Below are 21,314 nucleotides of genomic sequence, written 5' to 3'. Positions count from 1 at the left end.
AGGTTAGACTGGCACTCCTAAGGCTGGAGTCTGAGCCTGAAGTCATCAATGCAGTAAATCCCCCCGCTATTCGCAGGAGATCGGGACCTCGCCCTGCTGTGAATAGGGACAAACTGTCTGATCTTGTGCCATCTAAGAGCACAAAAAAACACGACTAGGGATTTTTTTTTTCCTCAGAGAATAGTTGAGCTTAGGCTCCAGCTGCTCCACACAACAGAAACAAAAAATATGTGAATTTGTGAATAGCGAACGACGCATGTACAGGGCTTCATTGTTCTGTCCATACCCACACCTGCGCAAACCACACACATACGAAAAAACAGCTCCAGTCTGGTGTGGAAGAACAAGCGTAGAAACCACTCCACATTTTCGTCCAATTGAACTTGCTGTACGTATAATAACCTGAATTTGGCATCCAAAGAAAACCCCAACAGCAGTTAGATTGCGCTGGGCATGAAAATAGTGTTGGCATTAAGCTAGCTGAGACAAAGTGATGTCGTTGCTTCAAAAACACTTGTGATGTCATGTTCAGTTTGACAGGAAACATCAACAAGGTCGGCCAGACTCCTCCTCGTGAAGTGAGTTGATTTGGGTTCACGCCACCCGCACAGGCGTGATATCTCCAATTTTTGCTCTCACGTCAAAGCAAGAACTCAGGCAAACGCCAACTCGTGTCTCGAAAAACTCATCATTGCTATCTCAAGGTATCGCTACTTTTACTTAGACGTGTCATCCATTTTCACTGTTTAAACGGAAACGACGACGGTGCGATTTTATGTGAACTTTGAGGCCTTGTTTTCAAACTGTGAGCATTTTCAGGTCAATAAATGGCATTGATTCAATCTCTACCTTCACACTGCAACTTGGAAAGGGCAAAATGTGAGCTTATTGTTGCGATACATCAACTCGGCCTACTGGTCAGCGTCAACCCTTTCAACTCCTCTGCACGCTCTTCTTCCGCCGTGTGCATTCAACCTTTCAGCCTGGCAGGGCCTGGACAACCACAGACACAATCATCTCATCTGCCACGCTGCCGCTCATCAAACCTCCCCCGACTCCACTCCTGTCTAGTCCACTCCACTCCACTCCGTTCCAATCCACTCCACTCCACTCCACCCACGTAAACAATCGGCAGATTGCCCTGTTGTGGGAGCCATGGCAACAGTTGCCACTAGGACAGTCTTTCCACAGCAGAGTTTTGTATTGCAAAGCCACTTTGTGTTTCGATTCATCCAATATTAACTCCCTGGAGGCCTCCTCTGTTGTGTCAACGTGACGGTATTGTGTCTGAACACAAAGAGTCAAAGCTATTGTTACTACTTTTTTTTTTCTACAAGCGACAGGGCGTCAGCCAAGAGCGATGTTGTTTTTGATTTGTTTTGTTTTATGCCAAGTACCATCGCCAAAAGAAATACTTGGAGCAGCTCTCCCTCCAGCACCATAACTACCAACATCAAAATACAACGTAGCAGCGTAGGCCAAAGAGTTCATCATGAACGTCGTAGTATGAGGATGATGATGATGATGATGATTTTGCAACAAATGTATTTTCAACCAAAAAGCAGACACTGATTAAAGATCAAAGAGTAACCCACGTGATAAGACAGAAAGAAGAAGCAAAGCCAATCAACATGGCTTTACATCTTCTCAGCCCCCCGCTCACCCCACATGTACTGTATATGTTGCTCTATGTGACTCACTGTTGTTTTGCTGACTTTCACTGCTTCTCGCGGACTGTTTGCAGACTTCAAAAAACTAAAATAAAAATTATGAATACGTTTGAAAAAAATCCGAGATGCACCGAAGCCGCGATAAACGAAACGCGAAATAGCGACGGATCACCGTATCTGTACTTCTACTCAGTCACAGTGGGAGTACAGTTGCCAACTCTGGAAACCAAAAATATTCCAAAGAGGCTCAGCCCTTGAAGTGGGCCTCCCCGCATCAGGCATCCGCCACACCTTGCTTAAGAGCCGCCATCTGATAGAGACGCTGTTAAAGGCTGCTGCAGGTGGACAAAGAGAGCAGGCTTGTTTTACAACCGCGTTCACCTTGTGCTCTGCCATCTGCCAGTTTTGTGGATGTGTTTGTATGTGTACACAAAGCCCGTCGCCACAAGCGGGCCTTCGGGGGCCGTGCCCGGCGACCAAGGTGGTGGTGCTCCGATTTGAGGCATGCAGTTCTAAAAATAAACATTCTTATTTGATTATATATTTTTTTGTTACTACAGCATCTGTTTTTGTGTTCTTAAAATCTAATGTTGAGTTGTTTATCACTAAGACAAAATCTGAAGGATAGTGGTGTGATTTTTGATTGATTGAAGTGTTATCTGCGGCGACAGCCAATCACGGAATTGCTGAAAATGTTAGTTTCGCAGGCCTATGTGTGACGAACACGCCAATGTTTGCATGCAAGAATCCTGCACATTTTTCAAACTGAATCTGCAAGTTTTCTATCTGTGTAACATTATGTAATGTGATGAGACAAAACATGTACGTATTTGTAAATAACGAGAGCCAAGGGGACTTGATAGATTGGCTCTTGAGGGAGGCAAAAAAAAAAAAAAAGAAACGTACGTTGCTCAAAATGTCAGATAACTGCAATCACTCTTCGCCAAAATAAATGTGGACATCTCTATTTATGCTCACATCAACCTCTGACAATATCGTCCCAATATTTTGTATTTTATGGACAAAGGGCTTCTCTCATGAATGGGATTGTGCGTTAAAATGTGTTGTTTTTCACTATTCATTGTTTCTAAAACCCACTATGTATATCAATGATATGGAAAAAAAAAGTTCTATCCCTTCAACGTAATTTTTAAAATGTAATTGTAGGTGAAGTAATGGCTAATTATATGGCATCCGGCGTTCCTCCCCTACGGAGGCTGCCATGTTTCGCCGCCATCTTTCTGCTACAGATACACGAAGGAGACAAAATTAAACAACGTAGTTTTCAAAATCCTACTTACGGCACGTTTAACAACTCCCATCCACTTACGAAGTTAGTTGAGGTAACACTAAAAGTCGTTTGGGATGCCATTGTGCTTGAAAATCTGCTGATGAAATTGGCGGTAGTTTTGTGAAGTTCGGTCTCTCTGCTGCACCGTAGCGCGCCTGCTACAAAATGCACACGTTTCAAGCAGAGGTCATTGCAATTTATTCGTTCACCACTACTTAGCGCTAAATTCTACAAACTTTACCTTGAAGTTGAACAAGCTTTGTCGTGAGTGCCTCTCTGGTGAGGAAAACGCCGTCGTCATAACATCCGTAATATTTGGGTGATCATTATGATATCTTCAGAGGTTGACATGAACATAGGTGGAGATGGAAACAAATTGGCGACTACTGATTGCAATTTCCAGACATTCGGCGCCGTTTCATTTACCACAATATACATTTCGAATTTTCTGCCATGTCAGTACGGTAAGCGCGGAGGGACATTTTACATTAGGTTAATCAAATAAAGAGCCGTTTTAACTAAAATAAACCACGGCAGACACAAATTCTTTGGCTATCTAAAATGAAGACTGGTTTTCTTTTCCTTTTTTTTCTCGTTGAATTTCTGCTGCACCCAACCATTGGACCGCGTGGCCCGTTCAAAGCCTTTAGTCAGTACGTAGTACTCAAGATGGTGTCCGTATATTTGTATTGAAAATGACGTCTATATTTGGAAGGGGTTGTCACAGAGGGTCCCGTTCAAATCTATTGAGTGGCAGCAGTAGTGTGATGCCAATATAATAGAGTACAATATCTCCAAACATATGGAGAAAAGTAATAACTGTCGCACATGCGCACAGTTAGACGATGCTTTGCGCTACACTTGCGCAGGCACAAAAATAGGGCTCGACACCTCATTCTGTGTACATTTGAAAATATACATTTTTCCCAAAATAGCGGGACTTTAGTTTTTTTGGGGGGAAAAAAAAGTCTGGAAACAAAAGTCTGCAATGAGGTGAATAGCACACAAGTCTACTTTGTCACATGGTCTGAAAGTATATATGTTCATATGGAAGCAAATACACTATCGAGCCTCAAATTAGGCCCGACGAGGAGAATGAAGTGCCCCGAGATGGACCCCCGCGCCGCTACGGTTAGAATGAATCCACTCAGGAAAAACATGGATAGGTTGGTGCCCAACCTTGTTGCTTTGAAGCAGCCGTGTGCCGCAGGCTTCCCAGTCCCACACGTGGAGAACGGCCCATCCTATGTTAGTCATCTTCAACCCTTGAGAGGTCTTTTATGTTCGGCAATTTGGGAAGCCGAGAGTTCAAAGCAACCGTGTAGAAACAGCATTTCGCTGTGAACACGGCATGCAAATGGAACAAGCTGCCAAACTGAAGCTGCCAAACCCAGCTCCAAGTGTAAATGTAGTAACAACAACATTGGTTTTAGGTTCTTAGTCACCCATGGTCAAAAGTTGAAAAGAAGCAAGCGGACTTGTTGTTTCTTTTTTTGGGGGGGGGGGGGGGTGTTCAAAAATGATGCTAATGCCTTACGTTTAGAATGATGCTAATAGGTTACCTAAAATGTTTCCATTCCTCTCCATCCTCAGGCAGGAAGGGTCGGAGCAGGAATCTGGTCCAAATGCTCCAAGCATGCACAGACCAGCTCAGGAATCCTCTGCAGGCTTTCCTCCGGTCTGGAATGTCATTCGGTCGCGTGATGTCAACAAGGCGGGAAGCGACATCTTCAAATTGTCCTTTTTTTCTGCCATTTTGAAAGTTGGGGTTGTTTTTGCAAGTGAAATCTAATTAGCAAAAAACAGCACCTCCCACCCGAGGCTTCAATCAGCACCCGTGAAAATTGTGTTCTCATCAAATTTCTGTCACCATCACTTATTTGCTTATATGTTCAGCTTTTATTTTATTTATTTATATATTTGATACTATTTATTATGAGTAGTAATTTTTTAAAATGGTTATGGTGTGCGTATTATAACTTATTTTAGTGTTTGTATTATAATGATTAATCCAGTCTATTATTGTCTTATTGTTAATTCGTTTTACATGATACATGCATGCTACATTTTCAACGAAAAAGAATAAAAAAAGTTTGCATGTTTTCCCCTTGCCTGCGTGGCTTTTCTCCGGGTACTCCCACGTTCCAAAAATGTGTACTGTCGGTTAATGGAACACTCCAAATTGTCCCTCGGTGTGATTTCTCTGTGAGCCCTGCGGATTGGCTAGCAACCAGTTCAGGGTGTCCCCCGCCTACTGCCCGAAGACGGCTGGTGGGACCCCCCCGGTGAAGATAAAGCGGTTCAGAAAATGGATGGATATTTTGAGTAGTAAAAGTAATATTTTGAATACTATTTAGTATGCTATCAACATCCTAAAACAATTTTCATTTCGGAGGTGGAATTCAATGATCTGTTTAAAGAATGACGTAGCTGATTTTAGCAGGTGTGGCCAGTAACATGAGAAGTTTAAAGTACCGTATTTTCACGACTATAAGGCGCCATTAAAAGTCAAAAATTTTCTCCAAAATGGACAGGACGCCTTATGATGCGGAGCGTCTTGTCTATGCGCTGAGTTCCAAAACCTGACTGACAGCCGACACGCTGTTTATATAGAGAAAAGGCGGAAGTGACTGTGGACAGGCATGCGGCAAAGAAGTAGGCCAATCAGTGAAGGCTGGGCGTGTATATATACATATATGGAGAGAGAGAGAAAAGGCAGACGTGAGTGAGGACAGGCATGCGGGGAAGAAGTCCGCCAATGAGTGAAGGGTGGACGCTAAAGGGACGCCCCAAGCAGGTACCAACACCTGTATAGAGTGTGGCTATGTGCATTGTTGCAAAACAACTTCGGTTTTGGTTTCTAAGAACCCCCGAAAATAAATTCTACAAAGAGACACGCCTACGAAGCTCAGTTCAAACTTCAAGCCATCGGTTATGCTTTTGACATGCGTGCCCATCTCACAGCAGCGGTGAAAAACCAAGTCAAGCAAATGAACTCTGAGCTTGCCGTTATTCCCGGAGGCTTGACTAAAGAACTCCAACCGCTGGACATCGGCATCAATCGGGCGTTCAAAGCAAAGTTGCGAACGGCATAGGAACAATGAATGATCGATGGCAAACACAACTTTACAAAGAGTGAGAGGCAGCGCCGGGCGAGTTACGCCACAATTTGCGAATGGATTGTGGCTGCTTGGACGAACGTGTCTGCTTGCACTGTTGTTCGAGTTTTTGGCAAAGCCGGCATCATTTCTGTGGAGCCACATGGCAATGAGAGTGACTGACAACGAGAGGGAACACGGCGTGTTTGATGGATTACCGGTACTTGCACAATTGTTCAATTCTGATACAGAGGATGAGGACTTTGATGGATTTCTGGGTGATGATTGATCGAAAAACGTGAGTACATTGTACGATGGCTAAATAAAATACAACGGAACTCAGTTTTGCTTCCGTTGCCTTTTTAAAAACGTGTTTTTAGCTTGTATCTGTATGTCTTGGCATGCTACCGTATGCTACAAGCTAACGTGTTTTTAGCGTGCGCGCATGCATGCCGTATGTTTAAGCTGGCGTATGTTTTACCACTTTAAAATTGCGCCCAATAATACAGTGCGTTTTGTCTATGTGTAAAATACAGAAATAGCACCCATTAATGAGACTGCGCCCAACCATACGGTGCGTCGAATGGTCGTGAAAATACGGTAGTCTTTTTTTTTTGTCCAAATATGACTTGACCATTATTTTAAGAAGGTGATGAATTGATCATTCTGTACTTGTGTTATTAACATCCAAATTATCTTTTTTTTAAAATTCGTATCACGATTCTTATTCTTATGATCAAGGTGCAGTCCACAGTGGGACACAATGAGAGCTTCTGGCGTGGCAGATGGGGGTGGGGCGGCAGCTTGAAAAAGAGGCTCTGTTCTGCGTAACCTGATCCACACCTGACTGGAGGTTGGCATTCCACTCTCAACAAGGAAAGCGTCAGCGCCGCTTCAGGGCTGCGACAACGAAACGAGTACACGTTGCAAGTGGATTCAAAAAAAGAGAAGAAAAACAAAAATAATCCAAAGACACAAAAAGTCCATTCTTTTTTCATTTATTCAATATGTTCTTTCACATGGCATACAGTATATTCTGCCCGAGGATAAAGTCTGCATTTGTCTACTGTCCCTGGAGAAAAGCCAAGTTCCCGGAAGGTATTCTGTTACACTACACGGCAGTAGACGACACGTCTTTCTACGGACGGACAAGTCACCCATATACGGCCGTCAACATATTCCCCAAGTCTTAAAAAACGTACCGATCGGAGAAAAAAGGTTAAACTTTGACTCGAGTCACATGGAAGAATCCTGCTTGCATGCTTGACGCTTCCAGTGAGTGCAAGGATCACGGTTCCACAGTCACGTCCGCTAAGGCGCACGCGTGAAGACGCGTCAAGAGCGAGAAAGCAGAAGGAAGACAGCGGAAGGCAACGCCATTTAATGGACGGCATTACCAGACAGTATTAGACACCAGTAATTACATCTAACCATGTCTGGTAAGACGCCAATCAACAGGCTGGCAAGGGGGACACCTCTGAGGAAGCAGCAGTGCAGAAGAAACGACCTGACCCAGGTTCCTCATTCTGCGGCGTTTTCAGACTCGTACGAGCACCAAAGGCCATCAAGCCTCCCTATTCGCTCTCCAGCCGTCGCCAATGGCTGACAACGAGACGAGTGTTGCCGGTGGCTTGGGTAATGGAGCCGAGTGGGTACATAAAGGTGCAGCTGCGTCTTTAGAGTGACGGGTGATTCTCCCTCCTTAAACACACACACACACGCGAGGCGCTCCGTTCGGTTCAGTTTCACGACGCGCCGCACAAACCGATGGCTGCCATGCGGCGCAAAGGCCGGCGCTGTTCATGGTAGGCAAGCGGCAAAAAAAAAAAAAAAAAGCAAAACGGCCTTGCACGACCGGTGGAACGATCAACGTGCCGCTTTTCTTTTATGCAGCTGGGGCGGGGTTGACATTGGAGCCAAGAGGAAAAAAAATAAAATAAAATCAGGAAGGTGAGTAAAGAAGTAAAAGACGGAAGCTGTATTATAAAGCGATTACGCAAGGCCTTTTTTTTTCCCCATCTTCAAAATTAGGACGGGTGTTTGATGCACGCCAGCCTCCGCGTTATGTCACAAAAGTAACACGCTGCCGCCGTCACGGTTGTGCTTATCGGGCTCACTCGTTGGCTGCATTTTTGCTACTGTTCGGAATCGGATTACGTTCACCGATCACACACGTCGACGGCCTGGTATTCATTCCAAAGATGGCGTACGAAGCCGAGCCCCCTTTAACGAAAGGCGCAACACGCGCACTCCCGACTCCTTCTTACGTCGTCTGCCTTAATATCATCATGTCAAATTAATCACACAGCAGCCAATCGTCGATTTCAAGGGGAAGATTTGTCAAGGCGACCATGTGACCGAGTGCAGGTTTGTGGTCCCCCAGAAAACATCGTTACCAGACAGTGTTAGAACAACAACAGTACAATCCAGCACTGCCCGGTAAGATGGATCCTGAGAGCCTCCTTCGCCGACTGCTGCTGCTTAACCCTCTCGCCCGCCGCCCCGTATCATTTAAGCAATAGTTGCAAGCAGATGACTATCATCATCATTACCAGGCAGTATTAGAAAAAGACATGTAATCCAATGCTGCCTCGTAAGATGGAGATGGTCACCCTTGAAGACGCCCCCGAAAGACCGACCGAGGATGAACAAACGCGTGTCATCGCTTATGCTGGATTCCATTTGTGCTTCGCTACTCATAAGGGTTTTTTTTTTTTTTTGGGGTGTGCCACAAGATAGTCCCAAAGACCTGTCTAATAGGAAAGTAGTACATGGGGACCGAGTAACTACAAGTTGAAGTGACACATTTTGACAGAGAGACGAGTTCTGTATGTCGGGGGCGGGGCTAAGTTTACATTGGGCTGTGAGCCGAAGAACAGAGTCTTTGCAGCGCGTGCACGTACACGTGCACTTTGGGTTCTTTTTTTCCTTCCGATCAAAGAATGATCTGTTAACATAGGAATTAAAAAATATATATATACAAATTTTGCTGCTCAAGTGACTGACTGTTCAATTGAAGGTTTGCAAGTGCAGCCCGGAGGCACAACGCACTTGCGCAAATTCTAACCACGTCGATAACGAGGCGAGCGGCGAACTTCATGAGCCAAATGCGAGCTAACATTTTGTCTCTGCGTTGCACGAGCGGGACATCCGCTTGAGAAGGCCTCGCGTTGCGCTCTCCAGCCCACGCTGGGCTGTCACAGAACACCGGGCCACAAAAGTTGTTAATGATTGCCCAAACCTGTTCTGACTAGTCGAAAGTTACGGCGCGGCAACGACAGGGGAGGAAGGGCTGCTTTTTCACACGATACGCCGCAGCAGTTGCTAATTTCACACAAAATATCGACGCATTAAAAGTAAGTCAAGCCATTGGGCGTTGTTGCTCGATTGACGCAGAATTGGATTAAAAAAAAAAAAAAATCCGATCACAACTTTTGGTTCGGAGTTAACTGGCATTCAGTGACAGCCTAAAATGTGAGGGGATGTCCCCCCCTCCCCCCTCGATTGGTGGACCTCTGATGCTGTCGTCTTTGTGTGAGTGGAATGATGAAAGGCTGAAGGAATGCTGCTCAGCTCGACCTGAGCGGCCAGCCTGTATGCGGAAGGTCACTCAAACGGCGCGCCGTTACTGAATAATGCGGCTGCTTCGCAGGTGCACCGTGCCCAAAGATTCGCCCCCGTACCCGCCGCACGCTTATTTTCCCTTCATCAAAACGACATTCTTGCTCAATTACATGAAATCGAATGAACCACATTTTTTTTTCTCTTTCAAACGGAAAATCTTGGGAAAAGTTTACTTTGTTCCAACTATCTTATTACAAAATGACAAACTATCTTAGATTATTAAAAAAAAAAAAAAAAAAAAAGGCGTGCTAATGAGACGTTGAAAGGTTTTCCGTCACCCCGCAAGCAAGGCAAAAGTTGAGCCCGGGGTTGAGAAGGGGGGAAGGGAGAAAGAAGGGTGGTGGTGGGGGGAGCAAAATGGAGAAGGCACCTGTAATCTTACCGTCTTGGAAAGGTACCGCGAGCAAAGAATGCCACCAAAGCAAACTTTTGTTTGGGAAGGCAGGGGCCGAAAAAGAAGCAGAAGAAAAGTCTCGCCCGAGAACACTCCCGGTCTTCCTCGCGGTCAGCCGGGCCCCAGCAAATGAGAAAGCCGAGCAGACCTGCTCTCCCACAACTCTATTTAGTTAATCATCAGCATTATAAACCAGCGCCGCCGCCGCCGGCGGCCCTCTGAGGACGACAAGAAGGGAGAGGGAGAAAAGAAAGGGTGTGAGAAAAGATTAGACAAGGCTTACGGCTACCTGGTCAAAGTAACGAGCCCGCCCTCACGCCCACTAAACTTCCGCCGACGGTTGCGCTTCTTGGCAAAAGTTTGTCCCATTGTACAAGGCGGCGCGGCGCCGGTGGGAGTCGTGAGCGCTGGCGGCTGCCCACGCTTTCTTTTTATTTTTTTTGCTCGCTGGAAGTGAAGCGTGATCAGGTAACTCTGCCCTCTGTGCTGGAATGCGACTCCGCTGTGAAGTGAACAACCCGATAGGTAAAACGTTCGGGCCCTTAATCAATAGTCGCCTTTCTTTGTGAGAAAACAATGGAAAGGAAACCCAAAACTTTATTTAAGCGCAGACGTTATCTCGCCCGGCCCACCCGCTGAGGGGCAACCGAGGCGCTTCAACCCTGCTCGTGCTTTGCATCCCAAATGTAAAATGGCACATTTCAGCTTACGCGCGTTCTTGACTTGGCTGTTTTATTTGTTTATTCATTTATTTATTTTATTGGGACGGTGCACATTAATCAACACAAGACCAAACGGTGTAAATGCGCCGGAATTAGCATAAATGCTAGTGATTAGCCATAGTCCCAAGGCACGTTTCGAAAATAGCACGGTGAGACATATAAAACTTTCAAACCACGATGAAATAATTACAAAGTTATTTGTATCGAGCGATATTTGTATTGAGTATTTCAAATTTTGATTAAAAAAATAATAATCATGAAAATTGAAAAAAGTCGAACATTATATGATCAAAATCCGAAATGTGACATCACCAACCATTTAAAATGGTGCCATCCCATATGACAGTGAAGGCCCCTCCCTTTCTGACCCCCCCCCCCCCCCCCATCAGGGACATCAAACTGCACCTTGACGGTAACTACTTTCCATAAATCACGAAATGCCCTCAAACTCCATAAGTACGAACAAATGAAGCACAGCTTCCCCCCAGAACAAGAGGCTCCCACGTGACCCGCAGCTTTCTGTCCAGGTGTATGAAAGAAACGAACCATCCACCAATCACGATCTTCCACCTCGGTCCGGAGCCTCCGCTGTACATTTTCCCTCCATTTTGCCGTCCGCTTCCTCAAATTGCCCCCCCCCCCCCCACCCGAATAAATCGACCTTCCGAGCGCACGGGACGACTCCAGAAAGAATAACCGGCTCTGTGGTGGAAATTCCCCATGCACTTGAATAAGGATGACGCCGCCGTTTGTCTCCTAGCTCGACAACGGAACCTCCGAGGCCAAAGCGAACAGAGCAAGCGGACATTTTGCGCCGCGGCCCGCAGCCACTTCCTCTTTTTAAAACAGCCGCTGCTCAGACTTTGCAAAAACTGAGAAAGGGAAGGCGGCGAAATGACCTCAGCAGAAAAGTCGAGTCGGTTCAACAGGTTGTCGAGCAAAGTTGTGACATAAATAATCGACTTATACGATGCGGACCCGGCGAATGCTACGGCTAATTATCTGTCACGGGAGAGATTACGAGCGAAACGATTTCATACCGTCGTTCGGCGCCGAGCGGAAGGTTTTGAATGATCTCAGAGAAGGAGTCGGCCTCTCGTCTTCATGTCCTCTGACAAGACTGGCAGTTTGCCTTGACCTGCCCCAACTGGTCTATCCAGTTTAGGAATGAACGTTGGCTTCTATTGTTTCCGAGCTTTTCTTTCTGCTAAACCGAGTCGGAATTCGATACGTGTTATTTTCGCGTCAACATGGAAAACACCCCCTCCCCACACCTCCACCCCTGAAAGCGAATGCTTTATCCGCAACGCGATCGCCAGCGGCGCCTCTCCCGATCTTAGCCGATCGACAAAAAGTTTGAACGGCACAGCGTCGCCGAGCAACAGGTCGCGTCTTAAAAAGTGGACACCGAAGATAAAGAAGGGGATCGCGTTTGGTGAATTTACCCAGCTTTTCCCAGGTGCGGTCACCGAGCCAGAAACCCAACACAAGAGCCGTCATTGTGTCGGGGTGGGGGGGTGGAGGTGGATGGGGTGGGGGTGGTGTCTTGCCGCCGTCGTTCGCTAGTCCTCTTCTTTCCTGCTCTGGCTGAAGGACACTGGCATGGCGGTTAGAAGTAAGAAGATGTCCCTCCTTCCAGGTAGACGTTAGCCCGGATGATGTCAGAGGAAAAGCCAAACCCCGGAAGAAAAAATGCCTCAGTCATCTCGCTGGCGCCCGAGCAAAACTTCTTTCTTTCTCTTGGGCCGTGTTCAACTGTGAAGCTCCTCGAGAAGACAGAGGCAGAATTTGTAAAGGGCTTCGTTTACATGTAGCTCGACTCGCACCCCCCCTCACCCCCCGCCCCGCAGGTGTAATTTTTCAGGTCGCAGCCAATCTCTTCGGCCCCTGGCGTTTACAGGTGTGTCCGATGCAATGTCTCAGCAAATGGCAATGAAGAACGGAGACTCCCCCCCACCACCACCACCACCACCACCATCCCCACCCCAGCCCCGCCGCTGCCCTCTGACTCTCACCTCACCGGTTCGCTTACCCCCGCCCCCAACCCCCATTAACCCCCCCAGGTACCTTCTTGTATGTGTTGGTTTTTTTTTTAGGATGTCAGCTCAGGCTTTGTGGGAACGGCCTCCTCTGTTCTACGCAAACACGCCCGGTCGACAAAACGTACATTTTCAATGCCGCGTCGTTTTTTTTTTTTTTTTTTCTGTAAAAGTCGGCCGTCACCTGAAATACCCGCCCTTTGCTCTCATGAAATGAAATGCCTTCCCTTTGTGTCCACACACACCTTTTTTTTTTGGGCCCAACCATAACCAAGGCGGCATCAACAGGTGAACAAAGTGCAGGTGAGTAAAATTTGAAAAAGCGACACCGGAGCTTTGAGGTCCGTTTGGAGCATTTAGAGGCGGGGAGTGGGGGGCGGGGGGCGCCGGCCCACAAAAGCTCTTGTCCCGAGGGGGCAAACGGGGGGCTGAATCCAAAACCTGAGCGGGGCTTGGCTTGATGCTGGGCAAGGCAGCCACTTTCGGTCTGGAAGGTGGAATTGTTCGGATTAGTCTCTTCACAATGAGCACAATAGCCGACCCATATCCTGTTTCAGGCGGGGTGTGGCGCGGCTCGCAGCACAACTCCGCCGGCAAATGTGGAAGAAGCCGATTGCCCGCAGTTAAACAAACAGTCCCAACGTTGACGCAAAAGACAATCAAATAGGCAGCGATGGGTTCGGACAGCAAATGTGATTCTGTGCCCCCCCCCCCCCCCCCCATACAAAAGTAACAATGCAGGACCCTGTTTTTTTTCTTTCAAGTCAACAAAAAGGCTGATTTCATAAAGGTGAAACGTACTCCAACAAACCACTCACAAACTAGACGATTATAAGTAACCGATTTGCACTCCCCCCTGCCCCCGCCCTCTCTACCGAGTCACTCCTGTGAGGAGTCTGGCCATTTCGTAAAGCGCTGGGCTCCAAAAAGGTTTGCTTTGTTTGGGATTTCATTTGTATTGCAAATGAGGAGAGGGGTGACGCACGGGAGACTGACCTCAACTTATTTGGCTACTGATGGCTATCTCGCCAGCCCGGTCACGCAAGGCAGGATGTTAAAGGACACCGGTCGGTTGGTCAGAAGCATCGCTTGCGAATGGAACGGCAAAAAAAAAAAAAAAAAAAAAAGACTGCACTTGCTCGCATTGATTTGTTCACGAAAGCGCCGATGACGAAACCCCCCCAACCAAAAAAGGTTGGGGACCGCTGGGATAACCGAGGTGGAACCATCCCGAAAGGCCTTGGAGTGTTCATATTGTGCAGTCAACAGTCACACACGGCTTCATGACAATTAAATCAGACCTTCGGTGGCCTCTGAAAGGCCACAGACACACACAAATAAAAGGGAAAAATGACAGAAACATTCTTGCCCCCCCCCAAAGGAAAGGCCTCATTGCTGAAAATGCAGCATCTGCCCGTGGAGGCCTTTTTGTTGTATTCTCCACCTGTCTTCCTCTCGGCAGGATAATTACAGAGATTCAAATTGTCCTCGAGGAAATTGGAGGACTTGGCCCAGGTGTGAGGTTTAAAAAAGGGCCTTCATTAGACAGATCGCCTTGCTCGTTGCCAGACAATTAGCTCGCTCTCTGCATCACGGGCAGGCCAGCGACGCCCACATGTGCGGTCCAAGTACAGCGGCACTTCGACTTACGAACGTTTCTTCATACGACATTTTCAGGTAACGAAATGTCTCCGCAGGAAAATATTGCCTCTTGTTACGAAAGACATTTCAAGATATGAAAGGTAAAAATACAGTGTGGCCCGCTACTCGCAGCTCCGAGTTTCCTGAACGCAGCATACTTAGAGCTGCTCTGCCATTGGCTATTACCGAACATCATCCTGGCATCCCATTGGCTCAGAGGGACTTCTAGCGTTTGTGTCTATGCATGTACAGTAGATAAATAGATAGATCTGTGTCTATGCAGCATCCTCGTCATTCGCCGCTCGGGCCATGAGGCCTTCCGATAGTTTGACGTAAATGTAAATCACCCAGAAAATGTGTTCACCAGTCGGGCGATCGCTCACTATGCTGATGTTTGCCTTGGACATTTCCGAAGGATTGTTAAAAGAAGACAAAAGCAAACGTCCTTGGATGAGTTTTTTTTTTTTTACAAAACGCCAGACAAAAAAAAAACACTTCTGAGAGAGAACATGAAATAAAGCGGGCAAAAAAAAAAAAAAGAGGAGGATGCCGTTAAAAGTGAAATGACCATCGTTTTTACTCTTCACTTTTGTTTGTTTTTCTACATTATGCACAACTCTATTAATAACTATATATAACTTTAACATAACAGAACTTTATTGCGCAATAATCTAATTGTAACATGCATTTGTTACATATTTTGATGCATTTTTATGCTTGGGAAAACATTTGTCTGAATTGTGGGGGGAAGGGGGCTTGGAACGCATTTACATGGAAAACACGTCTCTCCTTACAACATTTTCTACTTCTAGGACACTTTTGTCATCAACGTCTCTTTGAAGCGAGCATTCACGACGTTGACTTCAAAATTGTCTCCCGGAAAGAACGTTTTTGGGATTCTGGTCGCACTTGATGACAAAATTTTCCTTTGTCATAGACAATCATAAGGTTGATATTATTAATTGTCGGCTATTGGCACCTGAAACAAAAATGCACCCAACTCAAAATAAGTTAGCGATATTTCGGCTTACGGGTGACATTTCGGAAAGAACTGAAAATGTTAAATAAAACCTTTCAGCCCGTATCTCACTGAAAAGCGGCGAGCGGGACCCTTTATGTACACTTGCAAAAACTCACTTTTCGGCTTTGTGATGCAAGCATCATGTCAGTTCCCAGTGACAGAGAATCACCAAGGGAGAAGAGGGAGCACAAGCGGTCGAGCAGCCGCGGCCCTGCCCCGACTTGCCTCCTGCCACCAGCATTGTCTAATTGGCCTCTCAGGATTCAGCCTCTCCGAGTGTGTGTGCAAGTGTGTGTGTGTGTGTAAATGGTGCCGCCCTGTGCTCTAATCTCTAGCGGGGCAGTTGCCATGGAAAAGCAGATTGAAGCTGCGCAATTATTGCTGCATCCTATTCCAAAACACACCTGTTGGACTGACTGGCAGGTTTCGGGTCCAACTGTTGTCATTGGCCTGACGTCTGTCACAAAGAGTACGAGCAATAGTCAAGCATTTTGAGATCAGATATCCGTTTCGCCGAACCGAGCGGCGTCGCGTTATTTATCCACCGCATTTTGGAGCCATCGCAAGTCACAAGTCAGCCGGTAAAGAATGCCACCTCATAAATGATTATACCAGAACTTGTTGGCACATTCTGGCTTTAGTTAGCGCTGCTGTTTTGGCTAGCAACAGAGTTCAAATGGGGTCAAGAGTGAACTCTTTAACATCCGGTGGGCGCAATAGTTTTGCTAATCTGACACAATGAGGCTTTTCGAGAGGGATTAAGATCACCAATTTTGAATGAAATTGTACTGCATCATATAGGTAGCGTTTTGTAATAATCTGATATCTGATATAATCTTTTGATGGCGGCGCGGGCACCCGCAGTGGCTCCTCTTGTTGTCTTGTCCGGTTGAGAGGGAAAAAAATTTCATCTGTGCTGTATGTTGCACATACAGCGCATTTGAGAATAAAGTTGTACTTGACTTGACTTGACTTGACTGCATGTTTACCTGCAGTCAAAATATACTGTATATATATATGATCACCGTATGACTCGAGGGCTTTTATTTTATCGTAATTTTTTTTTTAGATATCGACTTAAAAATGATTAGACTGTATTTTCTGCAGTGGGTAAACGGTCATTGTTTATTATAAATGTTACACTTCTGTGTCACATTTTGTTAGATGGTATACAATTTGTATACCATTAACAAAATTTAAGTTTTCACCCCAACGTATTCAAAGGGGGAGATGAAACTGCTTGACGGGATTCATTTGAACAGACAAAAGGATCGCACGTTTTCTTGCACGTCTCCAAGTGCAGACACGCGCGCAAACTCTCCCAAAGCAGCGAGTCCCAAAAGCCGCCGCCACGAGTTTCAAACATTAGCAGGTGAGACGCGGCAGTTTGTGAGGAAAACGTGTGGAAAAGCTTTCCAAAAGGTCACCACTGTTCATTGTGCCTAAATATAAACATCAAGACACGTTCCCCTGCCTCTCGGGCACATTTAGTATTGTCAGGCTTTAAATGGTTTGTGTGTGTTCAGTCGAAGGCATTGTCAAGTACTCGGACCCTCCTGTAACATCTCCAAACACACCTGCCCACCTGGCTGCTGTCATTCGCTCGCTGCTTAATGTGTTTACTAAAGCGCTAGCATGAGCGACTCGTCACAATGACTTCCACAGCGGGTGCAAATACGTCTTCGTTTACTGGGTAAGAAATTTGGGAAGAGGTCCCATGATGTGAGGTTTGCCTCTGTTCAGGGAAGACCGGCAACATAATGGGTACGCAGAAAATGCTGCAGAAAATGGTACATTTTGTCCTAAAAGCAGTGTACAGTAAACCCCGCCTAGTCGTGAGTCAGCATTTGCAAACTTACCATGGCGCCATTATTTCAGTGGTGGTGGTTGGGGGGGGGTTAATTTTTTATTCGTGTTCTTTCTGTCACGTCCAAAGCTGCAAGATAAGTGGCCTAGAAAATGGATGGATCATTTGCAGTTTATTTTTGGTTGCTATGTCAACTTTTCATGATCATCCAATAAATTGTCACAGTTTTGTGAAAAACTCATAAGTCCTTTTTTTGTTTGTTTTTTGTTAATTAATTAAAAAAAAAATCTCAGGACGGCGGCGAAATGTCGCATTTACATGATACCCCAGGCTACTTGGCAAAAAGAACATTCCTGACAAAGTCTAGCATGTCTTGCACACGTACGGCGCATCCGGTGCATCATCGGGTCTGTCGACGGGGTAACAGAAGGTCTCGCTAATGATACAAGATGTGTTTGTGAGATAAAAGGCTCTCTGGGGGGTGGGAACGGTGGGGGTCAGGTGAACACACAGCCAAGAAGTGTCCCGCTGGAACCAGTTACCAACTTGGAGCGTCACCTGTTCATTACTTCCTGTGCGTGCAGCACAAAAAAGACTTGACGCTAAGACCAAATTATGTTTTTGTTTTTTTTAACTGTGTGCATGGGCTCCAATTACTCTTTGTAGCACATGCAAGGTTAATCTGCAAACCTGTTGCACCGTTCTCATCACTTTCCTGGTTTGCCATGCTAATGTGTTTGGAGAGTTACCTTAGGAACACACAGAAGGCGGAATATATTACAACCTCTGACTATTGCCATGAATGCCGAGGAAGAAAAAGGCTCACAGCAGAAACGCTTTTGGAGGTCGCCCACCTCTTCTATCTGGAGAGATGCTGAATGCGGATCCTGCATTTTTTGGGGGGTTTTGTTAAAAAAAAAAAAAAATCTAAATCCACTGGTTTCGGCCTCTCCAACATGAATACGTTCCAATTTCCTTTGTCTTACCATGAAAGCATAGGATCTTGGCATTTTAAACCAAACCGCACTCATGAAATAATTAACCAACTCCAAGCCATAAATTCAGTGCTTGGTACCCCGTGACCAACGACTCAAAGGCCCAAGTAGATTTTTTTTTCCCTGTGGTAAAGTGCATTATAATGATGACCCGGAGAGACGCCACCTGAATTGAGAAACGTCAGTTGTAAATGATCAGCTTTTTTTTTTTTTTTCCCCCATGAATCAGGAAGTAGTCAACATCCGTCGTCGAAACAATGTCTGAGCTTCGGTGCTTTACAAAAGGCGCTCCTGTCACATTAACACAGACAGCTGGCGGGTCTTCTCTGAGCTCGATTACACTTTTACAACTCCGCACACCCTTTTGGATTCATCTGAGCTCTGTCAACATCGCAGTCTCCAGACGGCTGTCTCGAACCGGCCCAAGCCAATCGCAAGGACGAGCTGAGATGTGCCGCGGGGTCCCGCGCGGGGCCCTGTGGCAGAGAGGCAGCCATGGCTACCCGGCTGTTGCTCGGCTGGCGCAAAAGGAAGCGTTGAGGGAGCGGGTAACACTTGTGAGTGAGTGTACACACCACGCTGGTCCGACGCTGATGGTTTATGGCCAGGGAATTGCAAATAGCGCCGTGTTTACCGAGTCTAATCTTTGATCATTGAGGAAGAGAGTTACAGTGAAATAGATCCTGAATCAACATCCTGGAAGTTAGCCATGCAGGAAGGTGCGGTTAAAGCAACTCAGGTTCGGCAAAGTCACTCACACGAGGTCCCTTCAGGGCCACGTCAGATGCAACTATCCGCACAGCCAATCAATTTTCTATCCGCACGAGGGTCATGGGTGAGCTAGAGAATGTCGTTGGGACTTTGGGCAAGAAGCGGGGAACACCCTGAACTATCAGTTGCAGGGCGCATATACACAAACAGCCATTCGCATTCACATTGACAGCGATGGACAATTTGGCGCAGTGGCAGAAAATGAATTTTCCACACGGTCGAAACAGGAAAGGTCGTCGAAGGCCACGGCAATATGCTAAACAAAGTATTTGAAGTATTGTTCAAGGCATTAAATTGTTTGAATAAATGGCTATTCGCAGAGATGTATCGATTGTTACGGTTCGGGGAAAAAAATGCTCAAGAAAATGAGCGTCAGTCACTAAAATCACATATCACTGCATCTCAACCTAATCGTTCAGATAAAAATATGTCCACAATGTGCACCGTTTTTTCAAATATATTGTTAAAGATTAATGACATGATAAGCCTAAACCATAAGGCCTTACTCATAAGATAAGACAAAAAAAACTTTATTTGCCTCACAATGGAGAAATTTCCTCATTTTCAGCAGCAAAATTATGAAAGGGAGAAAGTAGAAGAACAAAAACTATATAAATAAATAGAAATATCAAATATAAATATAAGCCGCATGTTAGCCATTCTGATTTGCAACTCACAAATAATTACCAATTCTCTTAGCTCCATCATGCAGGCAATGGTCATGATGCTAACATGAGGAGCACTTCCTTAGCGCTGCTATTCAAATCACCACCACCTCTTGCCCCGTTTTTCTTTTTAATTGACGCTAGAGTGGTTGGAGAAGTCACTAAATACCGCATAGCGCCTGTTTCAAACTCAAGGCCCGGGGGCCAGATGTGGCCCGCCACATCAATTGATGTGGCCCGCGAAAGCAAATCAAAGATGTCAACTTTCATGATGCTTGCTAAAATCTGGACCAAAATTTCAAATTCTCATTTCTAATAACGAAGAGTGATACTGAGAGCATTTTCTTGTGACCAACCCCCTCATTTCAGTAACTTAAACAAGAGGTGAATGAACCGTTATTCCTGACTTCTTTATATGGTTTCAGTCATAATGGCCCTCCAAGGGAAACTGTAACTAAAAATCAGGCCCGCGAAGAAAATGATTTTGACACCCCTGCCATATAGCAACAAAGTCTTGGCTAAATTTCAGATGTCACATGACCCGAGTGTCACGTTGCGAGGTGGTGGTGGACCCCAAAAAGCAGGCAGGAGGGAGGAGCGGGGTGAACTTGATGAATTGTATTTAATAAAACACAGAGAAAACTGAATCCAAAACAAACAAAGTGCTAACAACCAAAACTAATCCAAAGTATCAAACAAAACCATGACTGAAGGGAGCGGGGTGAACTTGATGAATTGTATTTAATAAAACACAGAGAAAACTGAATCCAAAACAAACAAAGTGCAAACAACCAAAACTAATCCAAAGTATTAAAAAAACAAAACCATGACTGAAGCAAAAACTATCACTAACCGAAACATGACCGGAACAAACATGACAGCAGCAAACAAACAAACAATGACCCAACAATGAGTGGTTGGGAAGGGGGTCCTTTTATACAGCTAATTACATAACGACCAACGGGTGTGCAGCTGCAGGGAGAGCCCTACAGTGCCACCTGTTGGTCACAAACCGAAACATGACACCGAGTTGCCAATTTTCAAACTTGGAGTTACTTGGCTAAAACTCTATAAAAGAAACCCCTTGACTTTTATTTTTGTATTCAATTTTGACTTTGACTTTGACTACATGACTTCAGAAATCATCTTGTTTACATTCAAATATTATTTAAAGACAGTATTTTGGCTTATATGCCTTATATAATGCCTTTTGATTTTGAAAGGTGTGTGTGTGTGTGTGTGTGTGTGTGTGTGTGTGTGTGTGTGTGTGTGTGTGTGTGTGTGTGCGTGCGTGCGTGTGTGTGCGCGTGCGTGTCTGGCAACACGGGCGACCAGATGATAACATTTGGATTCAAGGATCATGTTTTGGTTTGCAACATGTAGCATTTGAAACTGAAACATTCGCAGGTGCAAACACTCACAATAAGCCACAGTACCCGGCGAGAGAACACAGGCAAGCACGGAAAGAACACACCGAGACGACACGCAAGAAGGCCAAGGCAAATATTCAAACTGCGCATCTCCTAACTGCGAGGCAGATGCGCTTAACCACTCATACACTGCGCAGCCCCAGATG

The 21,314-nt window shown here is 45.7% G+C and overlaps 1 long non-coding RNA gene across 1 annotated transcript; it reads right to left on the bottom strand.

Annotated features, from left to right (window-relative positions):
• Positions 1–7,041: 7,041 nt before the first annotated feature.
• Positions 7,042–12,566, bottom strand: LOC147210438 (uncharacterized). Its single transcript, XR_015100871.1, has 2 exons — positions 12,245–12,566; positions 7,042–10,295 (listed from the first exon to the last, which is right to left on the bottom strand). It is a non-coding gene; the product is annotated as an uncharacterized LOC147210438 (long non-coding RNA).
• Between the last annotated feature and the right edge of the window lie 8,748 nt (positions 12,567–21,314).

This window comes from Hippocampus guttulatus, chromosome 1, assembly GCF_054856545.1.
Source record: "Hippocampus guttulatus isolate MCC_2025c chromosome 1, RoL_Hgut_1.0, whole genome shotgun sequence".
NCBI classification, from domain to species: Eukaryota; Metazoa; Chordata; class Actinopteri; order Syngnathiformes; family Syngnathidae; genus Hippocampus; species Hippocampus guttulatus.
This window is presented reverse-complemented; position numbering and strand designations above follow the sequence as displayed.